Raw genomic sequence first — 18911 nt, 5'->3', positions numbered from 1 at the left:
AAACGTAATTTTGCTAACGTAAACGTAATTGCTACGTAAATTTTTAAAGAAACGCTATGCTCGTTTCAATGTAGGTAATGTTACAAGAAAGAATATCCTAAAATGTCATCGAAGCGATACCCACTGCTTCTAAATTAGGTATCATCCATTGCTAGGACAATGTACCTACCTATTATTTACCAATTACCAAGCAGACAAATCACAAATGTTTGAAAAAATGTGTTTGCGGCACCATTTAACAGGTAAATTGATGGAAAATACACATTTGAGCTTTTTCAGACAGAAAATGCATGCATTGCCTGCACTCTGTTGCGTATTGGGGTCTGATTTTCAGTGGGAGACTGCCGCCATCGCTGCAGCAGCGACCACCGCTTCTCTCGCTCCCTAATCGGCGCGTGCCTAATCGCCTGTCGGCCCCTATTGAAACGATAAACACCGGGCCAGCAGGTTTATGTGCGCCATATTTCGCACGGCGAGCTCGTAGTTTTTGCGCTCAGCCGTTATTGGACAGGCCCGCGCGGCGCATACTCAATGTGCGACCTGTCATCGGTGTGGAGCACGGGCTGAACCGAGTTGAACCGAACTGAACTGAACGAACCGAGCCTGGGGCAGTTTCTCCACCCGATCTCCGGCCGCTGCGGGGGGCGTTTTGAGCCGCCCGCGGCGGAGCGCAGGGCGCGCGATGGTTCCCGTTTGTCATTGGCCACTGAACTGATGTGCAGTGTCGTCCGACTCTGGTGCTTATTGAGCCGGCTGTCGGGCCAGAGCTGAGCTACCCGCGCCCAGTAAGTTAGAGCTCGTGTCGGTCCTTTGTTATTGGCCGGTCGTAGCTAACCAGCTCTGCAATTTTGCTACAAGTGATAGGCGGTGTACGTTAACGGATCGGCGCCCTTCCGGCCGAAAGGATAGCGGTCTTTTGTTACGTAGATAATGAATAATGAAACGCATATGTCAGGAGGTGGCCTTCGATGTAAGTTTTCAACTATCTCAAAAGGTAGAATGTCTGTCCGATAGTCGTTATTTCATGCAAACAAACAATTATCACTTCATATGTTGCTGTTGAAACTGACCCAAAGTCGGTAAACACACAAAATGCAGCACCCAAAGTAAGCAAATTTACGTTGCTTTAGAAAGAAAATTAACTTCGACGTCTCCTAAAAATATAAGCAGATAAATGTCTTAAATAAACTTCACAGTGTCATTACTAGCGCAATTAATTTCGAAAGCAAAACTGTCTCAGATCGGTGAGGATCATCGGCAAGGAATCTACAAAATGGCACTATATCTATGAAGCTATCTTCGATTCATGTTTCGGGTATATCTTTTATACCTGCAAAAAATATCAAAAAATTGTTTGTTGGTTAAATGTACAGTTCAAGCTGCTGCAATATCACTACTTTGCCCCTTTCATATGCTTGAGATTATGTAGGTGACGTTTTAAGAGACTGGCGATCACTTTCGTAAGAGGCATGCTATAACAGTGACTTCTTCTTTCTCTGTTCTGTTTTTTTCTGTCCCTTCTCGTTCCTTCTCTGTTCTACTTTCAACCTTTATGTATTAGTCATCTATCACCTCAGACAAAGCGCTGATGGTGTGAAATTCACTGAACACTGTAACCTAATAATCATTATACCTACTCTGATAACTCAATGTAAAAATTGACCTTACCTCAAGGTTATGGTCTGACCGGAAACAGACCTGTTGCCATCAGTCGGGTGATCTGGGAATCCGCTCATCAATTGCACTTTGATTTTGACGGCATCTATCGTCGAGAAAACATGACTTTTCCATGCGGTTGGATTATGACCTTAGCATGAGATCAAGCTATAGGCTTCAGGGTAACATCACACCTCAATCTTAGTTATCCAAGTGTAGGTAGGTATGTACTTAACAAAAGAGAGGAGAGAAGATGTCAGGAGAAAGAAAGAGAAGACATAAATAAAAGGAGAATGTAGAGAAGGGACGGAAAAGGAAAGAAAGGAGGAGATAGGTAATGGGAAAAATAGGAACAATAAAAGGTAAGAGCAAGGAGAGAAAAAGAGAAGAAAGACAATTGAAATGATTGACGGTCAGGATCGAGAAGAGAGGAGGATATTCAGGTGAGGTGGAAGAGAGAGAGAGAGAGACAGACAGACAGAGGGAGGGAAGAGCAGGGAGAGGCCGAAAGAGCAAACGCCCCCGACCCTCTCACCACCCCTTCCGGCCACCCGGTGTCCAGCTAAACAATTTAAAACATTCCCGGCCGGTCGGCGCCGCGCGGCGCAGCAGCGACAGAGGCGGCGCGGCGCAGCGGCCGCACCGGCGACTGCATTAATTTAAATCCGCCCAGCGGCCGCCTGATAAAACGGCCCAATAAGACAGAGTTAATTGTCAGTGCAGTCGGTATTGGAGGCAGCCGGGCGCATTGCTCTACCTAGTACTTTCTAATTACGGCGAATGATTGGACAGACAGGCGCGGAGAACGACACCAGGAATCCAATTATGTCCGGATTTAAGCGCGGCGGGCACACTCCACTGTCACTACATCGAACCATTGTTTTTAGAAGCGCTTTGTCTCCGGCCGTAAGTCGCCAAGGGGCGGCGCCGGTGGCCGGCACGCCGAAATCACGGACCCCGTCCACCATGCAAATGAAGCGCGTCACTGGCCGGCCGGTCGGCGGAGAGCACGGCCGGCCGGCACCGACACGCCGCACGTAAAATTTCATTATATCCAAATGAGTTCAAATGGCGCTCTTGGAGAAGCAGTTGGCCTGACTGATTGGGAGTTATCGAGTCGACCGACGACCGCCGGCTGGTCGGGACTCGAAGGCGAGCCGCCTGTGAAATCCTCTGCGGTAAAACGAACTCCTAAATTTGTGACGCGGTCCTGCATTTTAGCTGGACGACTGGCTCTCTGCGAGTTTGGCGTTTCTTCAGGCGCAGCGGCCGGTTGCGGTCCCCAGGGACCCCACAGCGGGCCGGTCGCCAGCCGTCATACCGGCCCACCAGTGCTGACCACCGCAGCGGCCGCCGCCGCAACCGGCCGAATTTGATGACGTATGGCCCTCAGAAGTCCAATCCGTCTATTGATAACCTGATAGCGGGTAATTGTGGCCGTCGCCGCTGTCGCCGGCGGCGCCGGCGGCCGGAGTGGAGCCTCTCCCGGGAGTTGAGCTAGCCCCGGTGGTGATCAACTTACCGCAGACACCCATCACGGCTCAAATTCGACATTAACAGGTGAAATGAAAAAGGAGAGACGGAAAAAGGCTAGGAGCTGGCTGAGCTTAGTTTCAATGCCAACGCAACGGTATGTTGAGATGAGACATAGGAAGTATGTTTGATACACTGGAAGTTCCCAATATATCTACATAGCTCAAGCTAACCTAACGGATTCTTACAGATAAACAAATGAATGAAAGAATGAAAAAATAAATGAATGAATGACTTATGAGTTATGAGTTTTTTTTTCGATCCTTTCGTCAATCACGAGTGCTACTAATGTGCCACCCATCAAGATGCCTCAATGCCCCCACAAAATTAAATTCAAACAATTATATACCATCGCACTACCCAAAATAAAATGTCCAATGAACGCATGAGTTTATACCCACCTTTCAGTGTCGCCACTTCGGACTCGGCGCTCTCACGGATGGGCGGTGGGCGGTGGTATCGGCTGGCGGCCGTCGGGCCGTCCCGCAACACACCCGTGTACTGCGGGACAGCCTACCTAGCGCGTGTGGATCGCTCGGCTGGCTGTGACGAGGACTAGGGCCGCTCGCCAGTCGCCCCGCTTGCATATTGCATAATGGCTAACGGGAATAAAAATGAGGAAGGGAATGAAATCAACGATTTATAATTGACAGGAATAGGAATGGAGCTAGAATAATGTGAAACATATCAGCAAACGAGTTCACGGAAAAGAAGTTAACATGATGAAACAACGAGCGCTAGAAAACTATTGTAGGTAGACCTACCAAAGCGTATCTGCATATACATACGTTGCTTATTGCAAATATAATGGTTGTGCTAACTTCGTCGTAATTTGTGGTGATGAGTAAATGTAACTGATTTATCGAAATGTTAGAGCCTCTCGCACATCTGTTCCTTCACTCTACTGTGTCCGTCGCTTTCAAAAGGTGTGCATGTTTAACGTAGTCTTGTTTCAAAGTTAATTCTTTTCTATGATGACTGTCTATGAGTGAACCAATACGATTGATAGTTAACGCTTGCGAAGAACTCACAAGGTAACAACTAACAAATAATAATGTCGAAATAAATGTCAGTTATACCCATGTAACAATGCAAGTTTGAATAGAATATTTACTATAGTTGCAAAACACAGAGGCGGATCCAGCTCAGAGTTTTTTTTTTTTTGGGGGGGGGGGGCAAACCATAACAATTTATCGATTCTTTCCATGCCTCGTCCATAGGCGTAATGTTAAAATTATGCCGTTTGGGAGGGGCAAATGCCCATTTTGCCCCCCCCCCCTGGATCCGCCACTGGCAAAACAGATTTTGTGTCTTGCCCCATGGCCCTTGGATATCTGTATTGTTTAAGAATTCCTTGCTGCGAGAAAATAAAAAAGAAGTTGATCGCCGCTTTTAAAGGAACTATCCCATCCCACCTTCTAAAATGTTGTTAAAACCAGTTAAATTGTGCCCGACTTTATAGATTGGATGACCAGGAACACGGTTCTGGCATTTATTTTTCATTAAACATCTTAGGCTTCCCATATTCCAAACACAAACTTTCAAATATGTGACGTCACAGCCCAAAATTCCCTCCTTCCCCAGGCCACATTACTGTCATAAAGCTGATTCTTTTTACTCTGTAGGCACCACAACAAAGTTCAGACCAAGTTCTAAGCGATTTTTCAACGAACAAACCCATTTAAATCAGAATGACTAAACGAGGTGAAGTCACACTAACGGTCGCTCCATGTTGAAGATAAAGACTTCGCAACTTCGCAAGGCCCTTGCGCAAGGCCCATTTTCAAATGAAGGGAACAAATTTCTTCAACACCAAGAGGCCGCGGGGGTTGCAACCTAGATAGATAGCGGTTACTAATCTGAACCTCGCCGCAAACTTGGCTATCTCAACTCAAACCCCATGTTAAAGGTGGGATAGTCCCTTTAATCTTGTCACATATGTAATACAAATCACATTAGATAGGTATCCACCTGCACGTCAGTCAGCAACAGCATGTTACTCCTTTCTTTCCGTCACAGAAACGCCTCCTGCAAAGTCAAAGGAGCCGCGCAATGGTCCAAGTCTCTGGTCTCTTCTGCGCGCTCCTTCCTCTACCGCCAGCGTCATCAGCGAGCGGAACATTTGCATAAAAAGACCGCGTTTGTCGCGTCGGCGTCATTTTGTTCTGTTCGTGCCGAACGCGCCCATTTAAACGTCAACGGAAACGGACGAGCCACTCTGTCAGACACCTCGCGTCAAAACGCCGCCCATTTACAACAGTGGCGACGTAATGAATGCGGCTGAACACCGCCAGCTCCTATTTATTCAAATCGTGTTGCCGGCGAAGACTTCGCCTAATGCGTTTCACTGTGTGGAAGACTTGTCGTGACGTGAGTAGTACTTACTAGGGAAATACCAAGAGGTGGATGAGGTGGTGCTTTTCATTAAGTGTCGGCGCCAGCGTCATGTCTTACCTGCATTTGCCAATTGACGAATTTTATCTCGATGAGACTAATGAGCAGTTGAATGGTCTAAGTCCCTAGTCTTTTCTGAGTTCTCCTTCATTTGGTGCAACGTAGCAATAGATCAACTATCAATATATCATACCCTGATTGGCTAATGCGACTAATGAGCAGATTTTCGTCGAGATTATGAGTTATGTTATGCAGTTGTTAACCTGACTCGGTAAGTACGAGAAAACGCAATGCAGTAGCTAGTTCAGTATTGGTGTAATAGCAGGCTACAAATTGTTCAAACGCCATGCACTCATGATCAAATACTTAGCTAACACTGTGTTTTCATTTAATTCTGATCTTCTACGAGTGAGCATAAAGCTGGAAAAGGTAAACAACAATCAGTAGGCAAGAAAAAAAAAACAAAGAATTCCAATCCAAATCAGTGGCAGAAGCAAAGCGAAAACAAGGCAGACAGTAGGTAGTGTCAAGCGTCTGTTGTTTTGACCCCTCCACGGAATCATTATTGAAAACTTGGGAGTAACTTATGCACAATTTTCGTATTAATGGCTCTGAATATGCATCTAAAATGATAAAAATTGTGAAGGCTAGGCCCACTCTTAAGGATCGCGATATCATCGCATATGAAAATTTCACTATCAATCGTAAATGGCACTTGTCGAATATTGCCGAGTGTTAACAAACGCTAAAAAGCCTTGTGTAAATATACACAAGGCTTTTTAAAGTTATTGCTTTGTATCTACGAATCTACGAATTACAACCAGACTTTATTGCTTTGTTTGTATCTACGAATTACAACCAGACGATGCTGAGGATGTTAACCCGCGCACCGACGGGGGGGGGCGGATATCCGCCCCCCCCTGAGGTTTTTCGCAGATAGCGGGAAAACCGCGGCGCGTAGCGCCGCGAAATTTGGTATGACTATTCTCTCATCAATTTTACACATGGTGTGCAAGTTTGAACCTCCTAACTTTTAAGGTCAGGTCACCAGGTCACTTTGAATGACCCAACCTCAAGTCACTTTTTTGCAACTTTGTCACCGTGCCAGAGCTACAGTAGATGTCGGAGGCCTTTGAAAGTCGCAGGATGTTATTAGGTCATTAGTAGCTACAATTTGTATATCTCGGAATTTTGATGTCGGTGACCTAAGGTCAGGTCAATTTCGCGACCTCCCCATTATAAGTCAATGGGGGAAAAATCAACTCCCTGTTTTTACCACTAAAACGGGTCGGAATGGCCCCATATACCATACATGACTTCACATACGATCAACCTTCACTACCTTGATGTCTGTTTTGCTGTTGGGCAGCTGTAAGGTCATGTGACGTCATCAAAGGTCACCAAAGGTTTTTTGCCAATAACTCCTTACAGGAACAAGATACAGCCGCGCGGATGGTCTCATTGTGTTCAGCTCGTCAAGACGCATCGAATGATATACATGATGACCTCGAGGTCACGTGACCTGAGGTCAACCTTTGACCTTGACCTTTCGAGGTCAACATATATATCATTCGATGCGGATTGACGAGAGGATCACGATGATGCCCTTAGTTTGTTCCTAGCTTGACTACTTCGAAAGTTATTCGAGAAAAACCCTCTCCATATCTAGCGCCGCCATTTTGACTTTTTCGACCCCTGTGACGTCATCTTTGACCTGACCTGAAAATGACCTCAGTAAAAATTGTAGACCTTGTCCGTGCGTATCCGATGCCGTTTACCGCTTGTCGCTATCTTGCTTCGTTCTCGAGATCTCAGGGGGGGGCGGTCATCCGCCCCCCCCCGTCGGTACTAAGTTGGCGCAGACCCCCGTCGGTGCGCGGGTTAAATGTTATTGACAAAATGACACCTTTGACAGATGCAACAAAGGAGTGAAAGTGAACTGTGAGAACGATGCAGCCCAAAGCTGACACATCATCCAGTCATGGCGCATGTATCATGTACCAGTAATCAGTATATTGTGTGTTGAACATTTGTAAAACGTTATCACGTCACTCATACGTTGACATTACGTGCGTGCAATAATATTACCATTTTAATTGTTGGGTCAACATAATCATCTGCCAGCCGGTGCCCGCAGCAACTCATTAGCAATAACTTTAACTAGACTGGGAGATCAACGGAGTGGTAACGAAATCATGAATACTGATTGCTTGACTTCAGCCTGGGACCAAAACATCTCTCAGTTCAACTTTAAATGCAACGAGGCCAGAAACGCCGTGTTTCACCGTGTTTCACACAGCGTTTCACAAGCGTTTCACATGCGACAACAATCCGTGATTGAGAAGTGAGCTAGCATACTAAAAACATTTAATTAGAAATATGTTCATAAAATGGTAATGACATGGAATTTTCATTTTTTGTAGTGTTTTAATCGTCCCAATAACATACAAGCTGATCGTTATTCTTGCAATCACTGATTGGTATGGTAAATCACCGCCACGCTTTTTTTGCTTTTTGCAGCAGAATGTTGTTTGTAAAAAAAACGCGTCGGGAGATAGCTTGATGTTAGAAGAGTCATAATCATTGCTCAATTCAGCCCTCCAATGTCAAGATAAATTTAACAGTAAAGCCTCAATAGGCTTGGCAGTCTTTTATGAAACATTCCGTCTCCAAATTGACAATGAGGATGCGATTCCATCCCTCGTGGTCTGTCACAATGGCGAGCCCGCACCCTCGTCCCTCGCACCCCTGTTCACCATCCTTCAGGCCACATTTTTCTGACACGTCCTGATGGTTTATTTGTTATTTTCAGACGGCGATCCTTAATGTCCACTTTTCATCAGTGGCCACCTCGGCAGCTGATAGCTTTGTTTTCTTTTTCTCCTCGGTTTCCCGTTTTAGTTGATATATCTGGCGCGGGTGGCCGGCAGGCCGGGGCGGCTGTGGGGACAGCCGTCACCGCGTCGAATTGGCCACCGGCGCGGCGCGGCTGTCACCGGCGCGCCGACCACCGCCGCCGTCAGACGATTCCAGCACGTGTCCATTGCGGCCGGCGACGATTCCGGCGCGATTGCGGCGCCTGGCGCGCCACTTGAGCGGCGCGCCGGATTGGATTCGGCCGCGTTCCGGGCCGTTTAGGCGTGTCGTCTCTCAGGTGATGATAGTAGCGGCGCCAGCTCGGAGCAAACGGCCACCTAACTCATCATTATAGGGAGTTGGCGGCCGCTCCCAGCGTCGGCCGCCTGATCTTATGGAGTCATTTACGTAGTTGATGAGCGGCCGCGCTAAAAATTAAGAGATGAAAGAGGAGATGGAACGGTCGCGTGTGAGAAAGGATTGGCGAACTTAGAGATAAGACAGCACCATCAAGGTGGCCGAACGCCCCCTAAATCATGTGCCAAATCCCGGCCGACGGCGCCCCGCCGGCCCGTGAAAACCAGTGCGGTGACAGTGGTCGGTCCGGGGCCGCCGGTGGGCGACCGCGGTCGATACGGTTCTGAGTCCGCCCTCTCAGAGGACAGCCCGGCCCGCCTGTCGCTCACGCGTCACTCACACGTCAGGGGGTGCACGTCAGTTGGACGTCAGTGGGTGCACGTCAGTTGGACGTTTGTGAGTCAGAAGCTAGAAGTGCTGCAATTACACGGCAGGCTTTGGGCGGATATAAAAAGAGTAGATGTGCTTTAGACGTTGGTTAACCATATTTGCTGCAATATCAGAGACTGGGTACTATACGCCTATCACCAACCAGTCGCATGTATTGCGCTAGTCCAAGCGCTAGTCTGTCGCTCGTTAGCGCGTAATATCATTTATTGAGATGCATTATACTTCTGGAAAGGCTCTCTCGGTTCCTGGTTAATTGCAGGATTTCGGGGAAAATATCGAAACGCTAAATATCGAATTGCAAAGAATCGAGCGCATTACATTGGAGAGGCAAAATATCGAAAGCAGAACATCGAAATGACCAAATATCGAAGTCGCAAAGCACCAAATCGTATAATATCGAAGAAGCAAGATAACGGAAGAGAAAATATCGAAAGACCAAGTATCGAGAGGCAAAATATCGTAAAGACAAAATGTCAAACGCAAATATCGAAAACCCGAAATATCGAACGCAGAATATCAAAAGACAATTCGAACGCAGAATATCGAAAAGATTAAATATCAAACAAGGACGGCGTTTCTCGCCACCGTTTTTATTACACCTTATCATTTATCTTTTTTGCACATGCTGGGAAATTTTCAGCTCAGGTTTTTAACATCATGCCTAAATGTCAAGAGATCACATGATGTTATAAAAGCTCCCGCAAAACAAATGTGCGATTTAAATGTTCAGATATATCAAGAATTGTCGCAACAGACGAAATTCGATAACCTTTGGTGATCTGGCTTTGGCCCTGAGCCAAAAAACGACTATCCTCTATTCTTCATTCGATATTTTATCTTTTCCATTTTATACGCTCGGTGTTCTGTCTTTTCTATTTTTGTCTTTCGGTATTTCGTCTTCTCGATATTTTTCCTTCGATATTTGTGTTTCGATGTTTTGTCTTTTAATATTTTGCCTTTTCAATACTTTGTCTTTCGATGTTTTGTTATCAATGATATGAATTCGAATTCTGCGATTTAACATTTTGCATTTTGATACTCGTATTTTGTCATTGTCTTTGATGCCTGCTGAATCGGTACATCGATTATGATCTCAGGCAGCTTTTGCCAAATTGTCAGGGAACTCAGATTTGTTTTTCAATAGAAAAACACAGTTCTAACGAATACTGTTTTTAACTATTGATAACAAACCTTCCGTTATTTTTACCAATTGAGATTAATTGGATACCATCCTTCGAAAGGTCAGCGTCCACTCCTCCAAACGGGTAAAGTATCGCATTTTAGATAGTTGTATAAAATACAAGCTCTGCAGTTGTGAAGACACATATTTTACATACATAGCCTCTTTATGGTTTCTTGATTCATTTCTTCATCGACACATCGACATTGACAGTGAAAAGTAGGCAACTAACGAGCTCTCCAGTCTCAAACATCTTCAGGATATTTTTTTTCAGTTGGGAGTAGTTCAGGGGTGTCGTTTTCCGAAAATGATTGGTAGGGCCCAAAGGCGGCGGCCGGCCTTATGTGACGGGGCTTACAAGGTAGGGTACCCACAAATCTGCCTTTCTCATCGGATTTCTACCACTTATTTTTTCGCCCTGGCCATTGACAAGACAAACCAAAATCTAAAAATAAAAACTTTGGAAGTCTTGGTCCTTACCGAGCCTCATGCACAAAATGTGCAGTTATATCAGTAGTTAAATATCTGTTCATATATGTTGTGACAATCTCTCTCTCTCTCTCTCTCTCTCTCTCTCTCTCTCTCTCTCTCTCTCTCTCTCTCTCTCTCTCTCTCTCTCTCTCTCTCTCTCTCTCTCTCTCTCTCTCTCTCTCTCTCTCTCTCTCTCTCTCTCTCTCTCTCTCTCTCTCTCAGTCTCTTTCTCTCTCTCTTTCTCTCTCTCTCTTTCTCTCTCTCTCTCTCTCTCTCTCTCTCTCTCTCTCTCTCTCTCCTCTCTCTCTCTCTCTCTCTCTCTCTCCCTCAGAAGCCCTCTGTTTGTCAGCATACTAGCAAAAAAGAATCACATCACGAGGTGTGAAAAATCTGCGTTGCGCGGCGCAGCTTGGTCCACAAATCGCAGTAGACATCACGCCCCGCCAACACCGTCACGTCTGCCTCTACGCTAACCGTGACCACCACGACTCCAATGACGACAGCACCGCCAGACCCACGGCGTCAGTGACGTCACGCGTCACGTGACTCACGAGTCCACCGGCCGAGTGTTTCCTCAGGGCACGGCCAATGTCACGGCTGACTTACGCCCGTCCGATTCGTGATTGGAACGTTCGGGCTCGTGTGAGAACTGCGGCACGCAGAGCTGGTCTATTTACGCTATGAAAGAATCGTTCTCTTAGACGATTTCGACGTCGACAGTTTGAGCCAGAGTCCTCGAGCCTTGCGAAAGCTACCTCGTTGCGTTAGGCAAGCCACGAACCACCAGCGCGCGTGCGTGCTAAGCGGCTGGCTTCAAAAGTTCACACACGATATCCCCTCCTGTATAAAATCCCCACCGACACTGGAATCGGCACACTCAGCCTTCATTCGTCCAGTATCACAGCTCCACAGGTCACCTCCAATCGTTGAAAATGAAGTCCGCCACCGCCCTGCTTCTCTTGGCCTCTGTCTGCGCCCTGCTGGTCGGTGCCAGAGCTCAGTACGACGATTACGATGGAGGATTCGGCGGCGGGGACTACGACGGAGGTCACTTCGGTGGCGGAGGCGACCACGACGGTGGTTTCGGAGGTGACGAAGGCGGTTTTGGAGGTCACGATGGAGGTCACGATGGAGGTTTTGGAGGTCACGATGGCGGCCATGATGGCGGTCACGGCGGAGATCACGATGGCGGTTTCGGCGGCGATTTCGACGGTGGTGATTTACGAAGTGGCGCTGGCAGCCCGGACGGCGGAGAGGGTGGATTCCGGCACCACGGTGGTGACCTCGGCGAGGGGCACTATGAAGGAGACGGTCACGATCACTAAGGTGACCAGAATGTGAGGTCAGGCGTCTGGCTATCCGGGAGAGATCATAAAGTGGATGATCTCCCTACAGTCTGGCACCTTCAACTCGCCACGGTCGTGCCTGTTAGCTCGCCGTTTGTTATAGGTAGAGTGTTTGATGCGTAGCGTTTTTAATCACGGGTATGCATATCCAAGTTAAGCACCATGTATTTGTTTGTTTGGCCAAACACTGCTGTGCATTTGTCCGACCCAGATTGCATGAAGCAATATATTGTTATTTCACCTAATTAACAGACAGTGCTGTTTATGGGCATGAGGGTAATTATAATCAAACTGAATAACAGCAACTTTTATTTGTGGATGAGTTTAGTTCTACTTTCTACCATAGCTAAATGAGGTAACAGATCTAATGCTTGTTTTCTCCTGTCGATCTTGTGTAAACAATGGTGCGCCATAGATCATTGCACAGGAATTGTTCCAAGCACAAACCTCTTCAACCTCCTGACACTGCGAACAAACGCATCTTGTAGTAATGCTTTCAGTTCAAATATCTGTATTCAGTACCCAATCACGCAGTTTTCATAAATTGATCGCTTCACCAGTGCCATATTTCTCACAGAAGCGAGAGTCGGACAGTAAATGGGAAAGTTTGACAGCTAGAGAGCACAGAGCCAGTTAGACAGAGCGAACGACTGGTTCCGATAGGGATGAGTGAATGAGGAGTGGTGCAAAGTTCTCGGCGATAGCTCCATCACTCGACCACTTGCTTGCCATTCCCAGTTTCCGGTTGAAATTCAACGTTTTTAGTCAAATCTTACAATATTATGGATATTTCTATGTTATTGTGTCATCAAGTGATTCTGTATTTACATATTCTTGGGTTTAATTTCTTAAGAATCAGCATATGAAGGATTTCAAAAGTGCTGCTGAAAGAGAGACTGATCAATGAATTGTTGATTATGCAAAGAAAAAAAGATGGAACCAGCAAGTCATAAGCAACTTCTTTTCTAAGCTAAATGCAGTGCTTAGCCATAATAGACAAGCTACCGGTGCTGTGGATAGGGCGATACAACACGCTTCACTAAGGCTGAAATGCGTTCCACAAACGCCTTCAAGTTTGTCAGGACAGGAAGTTATCTCAAGCATGTATTAACTCTCAGCACAATTGGCCAATAAAGCCATAGTTTTCGTACGCAATAGCACATTAATTCACGGCACATGTGCTCATCTCTTGCGCTATTACGCCCGGGCGGGCTCCACCAGAGGCTTACCGGCGTGTGTTAATTAACTCGATCGGGCCGGTGTCTGTCACCGGGCCATGAGCGGCGGCCGGCGCCGGAGCGCTTTCAGCGGCTGCAGTGTGCGGCCGTTAGTTTTTACGAGCCTCTCCCGCCGGCGGTAATTAGAAGCTCCGCCTGCAGACGCGCTACTGCCGGGAAATACGGCACCGGAGCCGAGCCGCCGCCTGATATTAGCCCCACCGGTGGAGGTATTTACGACAGGGGGCGCATAATGGCGCGGACGCGCCGCGCGCGGTGAGAGGCACCGCCGGTCGACGGGAGAGGGACGCTAATCAGGTGACCGACGGCACGCTGGTGGGTTGAGGGCGGTGACCTGCGACGGCGACGGACATCGGCTCGGGGAACATCCAGATTCTATAGTGGTGCGGTCAGATCGGTGTGACGATGGGTGCCAGGGTTGCTGCTTCTAGTGTCACTGATGTCTAAGAATGAAACATTAGCTCTTCAGCCGTCACCAGAATACGTGGTCACATGAAATAAGATCACATGATGAAAATTTTTCAACAAATGTTACTGAATTCAGCTGTTCAGCTGTAAGTTGACTAGTGTATCAACTCACTAAGAGAGGATATCCAAGAACTACAGATAAATAAGGCGTGTTGGAGAATTCACTTTTTTGATAAAACATCACTCTAATTGGATAATGCTCCTTCAAGCAATAAAAATGTTCTTTTTTTGTTTTTGTGAGGTTATGGAATTTCCCAGGCTTGATGGATAACTTAATGCACCATGTCCTTTTTTTAACTTCGTGCTTTATTCAACGCTTTGTAAATTGTTGTTATATCAACATATAAGGTACATACCACATCAGACCAGCGGAACAATAAGCACACCTCAAAACGCAATCCCTGACTGACACCCCACACCGCACGCGCTTAATTGTCCTTCAGCTGGGAGCACTCCGAGAGCCCCCCAGAATCCCGACGGCCCATCAGCCACCATTTAGAGGCGCCCCACAAATGACGGCCCGTGTCGCTGCCAAACTGCCCCGCGGATAAGGAGCCGACCGGCGACGCGAGAGGGGACGGCATCCGGTCACGGCGCGGCCGCTGTTTTCCCGCCATTTCGCGGCCGGCGCGGCGGCGATTTTGGCGCGCTCACTGCTGTCGGTGTGTTTGTTGACGCCGCGCGTCGGACAGCTCGGTTTAATTAGGTATAAACTAGCCCTGATTTATCGCCGACGCAAAATGCAAATTTGAAATATGAAAATGAAGATGGGAGTCATAAATGTGATGGATCGTCCACCGAAGAGCCGTTAGACGGGCGTCCGTCCGGGCCCGGCGGATGCGCCTACACCTTTTGACAGACGCCGCCGGCTAACGCGTGTAGGCCCGCGGCGTATACCTTTTGACAACACACAGGCGTGGCAAAACAATGCTGCGACTGGTCTTACAAGAAAACAAAACGCAGAACAGCAAGCATTGCAAGCTTCAGCCTACATACAAGCTTCAGTTGTGATGTCCAAAACATATCGGTAAATGCATTTAGGTACCTACGTTCAAAATGCAGTTTCGCGTTTCGCCCCGCAAATACCTTGTCATTTATGCAATGCTTACATTTACCTAGGCAATAGGCATGCATTCCAATCTCAAGTCGCGCTTATCATCTGCGCATACAGGGGCGCCGCCGTAGTTACTCCTCTTCCCCACAGATGGCACCAGTAGTATAACGCCTGAAGGTAGACTGTCCCGCAATACGCCGCCGTCTAAGCCGGCTTTCTAGAAGCAAAGCAAAGGCGTGGCCGCGTGTTAAGACCAAAGGACATAGAACTAACGAATTGATGAGTTAAGTACAGTGATGGGAAACGGGGATCATTGCTTCTGGTGTCTTTTACAGGTGTTTCGTGAAAATAAAGCAAAGTATTTTTAGGCAAGTCCGAGGTACCTAGTTTACCTGTCGTCATGTCAACCAATGACTGACGAATTCTTATGAATGGGTGCACCGGGAAAGCGCATACTCGTCATTCATTTTTTTCTCACTTTAAGGGGCTTGCCAGCTGCATGCCACACCGGTTGTCTTAATATGTTTAAGTTTTTTTTTTCATAAATTATAGACCTCATTGCAGGCATAGGGTAACTGTGCGGAAAACGCACCCCTGGGTTAAACGCCTCCCCTAAAAAAATCGTATTTCTTATCGACGGGTATGTGTTTTATCCTGTCTTTCAGAACAGTCAGCTGCTTGTTTACGTAGGTCTCTATTTCCGGTTCTGCGTCTTGAGGAGCAGCGTGCAGGTAGGTGCTGATGTTGGTTTTGGGTGTTGTTTTTGTTGTTTTTACAGAAGATTTCTAGTAGGTATTTTGATGCCCTCTTTACATCACAAAACTTGCTATTGTGCACATCACTCAAAACTGCGTTTTATTGACATTCTGTTGAATTTATTATGCTGCGGCGTTAGTGGCCCGTTTTTTGTCAATATTTTGTTGACCGAAAATGGAGTGGATGGGGAAAGACGCCTACTCGATGCATGGGACAACACGCCCCCAGTTTTCTGAAAGGGGGGGCGTTTTGCACGATGGTGAGAGTGCAGGTCGGCGCCCTGTAGGTCGGGGCCGAAAAGGCCTCTCCCTGTCCTTTTTTGCTGATATATCCTAAACGACTGCAGATATCGTCACCAAACTTTCAGGACTCCTCCGGGCATCCATTTTACACATTGTAACAAAATTTTATTCCAAAGGCTATGATAGGTTGACTACAAATGACGTCAGAATGACGTCAAGTTCTGTCATGTTCATCATGTTCTTGGGCGCGCTTTGCACATGGGTGTGGGCGTATTACCCAGGGTGTGGGGCAAAACGCCCTTTTGTAAGGGTATGCGAAAACCTTTTTGGGGGTTAAATACCACACGCAGGTGTCTTTTCTTGGTCTCAAAGCGTAGTAAAAAGAATGAGCTACATGATGGTGCCCAAAGGTTTGAGTAATCTGTGTTGGGTTGAGTGTCTGAAGGTTTCGCGCTTAAGGGGGGCGCTTTTGACCTATTCACCCTAAGTGGATCCATGGAAAGGCGGTCTCGCACGCTGCGGGAGGCATATCCCCGACAAGGTTCCCAAATTCTAAAAACTCCTCAAATTTGACTTCCTTATGCATTGCTGTGCAGTTAAGAGCAAACAACTCGGATAAATCTTGTTGAACTTGTTTTTCCATTCCAGAAAAAAACGACAAATCGATTTCGGGCTCTGTAGGGGGCAAGGGGACCTTCGCCCCAAATGCCCCTCCCCCTGGATCCACCAGTGATTGTAGGTGTTCTAGTGAAAAATCACCGAGTTATAAGGACTGAAGAGCAAGCCAAAAAGTAAGTAAAAGACCATTTGGAATCATACCTATATCGAGATGTTGTCATGAGGAATGGATAAATAACTAATAAATTTGATCTCAAATTCAAGATAAGATTAGCGGCCAAGGTCGGCTTACATGATAGGGGCATCGTTGCACGTTAGGTGTAATTGATTGATTTTTTAAAGATGTGTTGTCGGGTTAGTCCCTGTCGGTCACGAGACCATTTCAGAGCCGGAAGGATGATAGGAAGAAGGGGGAGACATTGGTCTGGGCGGGCACCCTAGTGAGTCAGCTGGGCTGAGCTTATCCAATTGGACAGGCCACCCACCTCACTGATACTGCACCCGGCTACTGGCGTGCTCTATGGAGCTTCCTGCATGGGATAAAGTTGCCTGTCCAGCCCGGAACAAGGGGTTGAGGCGTAAAGGAGAAGGATTTGATTATCCTGAGGATGGAAGCGACGGAACGGTGTGAATTGATTGGTATATTGAATTCGTATTTACTTTTGCTATCCTTCTCTATCGCCTGTCCTGTAAACAAACACAGAGGAATCACCATTCACCATTCACCATATAATGCACCGTGAACCATGTCCCTATTCCTAATCTTACTCATGTTGCCAATCATTTCCACAAACAGTATCTATGCCTAGTATTATTATTCTATTTTAGTTCCTATTCAGCTGTAACTGTCGACGGACTGCAGACATGACTTGACGACTTTCAGGAGTCACGCAGCACGAAAACGACCACGACTGTCACGGTGGGCTATCCGCGGCCAGTAGAGGTGACGGTGCTGCCATCTACAAACGGTGTCGGGCCGTCCATGCCTCACGAGGTAGCGATGGCGCTCATGTGCGGTGCAGTGTGCACTTGACAGGACCTTTGTAGTCTAATGACGTTCAGTGAGGGAGAAGGGTTCATTCACTCAAGACGATAGCGTGGGCCAATAGAGGCTGAAGTAGGTCGCAAAGTCCGTTTGAGGTTTTTTAGTGGCTGGCCGCCAGGGACTTGGGCACGACCGTCAGAGGCCGGTAAGATGACACCAAGGGACATTATAAGCCCTGTCAGAACCGTTTTAAGCGATATCATCAGAATATATGATTTAGAACCATCAGAGGACGGTGTGTGGGTCATCACACACCAGTATAACGCTCGGGACCCTCAAGAGACGGCATTAGGCCCTCAGAGGCCTGCGTGGGGCCCTCGGTATCTGGGGCCCCAGAGCCCAACCTTTGGCTCTCGGAAAGACCATCTTGGGCCCTCAGAGACCGATGTGGGACCCAAGTGGTCATCAGAGCTCTGAGTGAAGCACTCCGAGGGCTGCGTGTAGCGCTCATGGGCTTGGGTAGTGTGTAAGCCCTCTTATGAGTGCTAAATGCCCTCAGTGACTGGTGGAGCCCTCAAATGAGCGTACTTTTTTAGGTCATTGATGCCACCCTCGGTGACAGCACTGTAATCTGAAGGCGATCATATTAGACCTCAATGGTTTCCAATGAGACGTATCTCACGGAGACGTTTGAATGGCGAAAATATTGGATGAAAAATCAGTGTTAAGTCTTCTTTCATATTAAAGCTGCTGGTTGTGTTGTGAAGGCCAAACTGACGACAACACAACAGTGTATCCGAAGGCTAAAAGGGTCAAATTGGCTGTGTTCAGAAATTGGCAATCAAAAGTCTCTGATAAAACGGCAAAAGTATTGCACTTTATTTGTCAAGCTAAAGCACTTACACAAAAATGAACAAAAAGGGTTAAAAGGTGTAAAAGGCCAATGCAGGTATGAGTCCAATTTCAGCGTAGTTAACTGAAATAATTGTTCAATTAATCTAATGGATAATGTGCGTATTTGTACAGCTTTAAGGTATACCTACACAATTCCGGTTTCTCTCTTTTTACATGTCGGTAAGCGATACATTTTTATCGACAACCAAGATAAAAACTGTCCCTGAGCCCATAAGAAAGTCAAATTCTGAAGATACCCCCCCCCCCCGCAGTATCTTTGTTTAATCCGTGAAGCTGGGAATCATTTCCTGTCTAAGTCACCCCCCAGACCCTGTTCAATTACCTCATTGCAACACATTTTGTCTTTCCTATAGACCAAAACCGTTTACCTGTTGTGTCTCCGAAATCCAAACCCGTGAAGAAGGCAACGTTTATCAAAATCGTCTGCCTCCCCGGCCCCAGCAGACTGCTGA

This window comes from Amphibalanus amphitrite, unplaced genomic scaffold (genome assembly GCF_019059575.1).
Source record: "Amphibalanus amphitrite isolate SeventyFive unplaced genomic scaffold, NRLGWU_Aamphi_draft 001759F_arrow, whole genome shotgun sequence".
Classification (NCBI taxonomy): Eukaryota; Metazoa; Arthropoda; class Thecostraca; order Balanomorpha; family Balanidae; genus Amphibalanus; species Amphibalanus amphitrite.
This window is presented reverse-complemented; position numbering follows the sequence as displayed.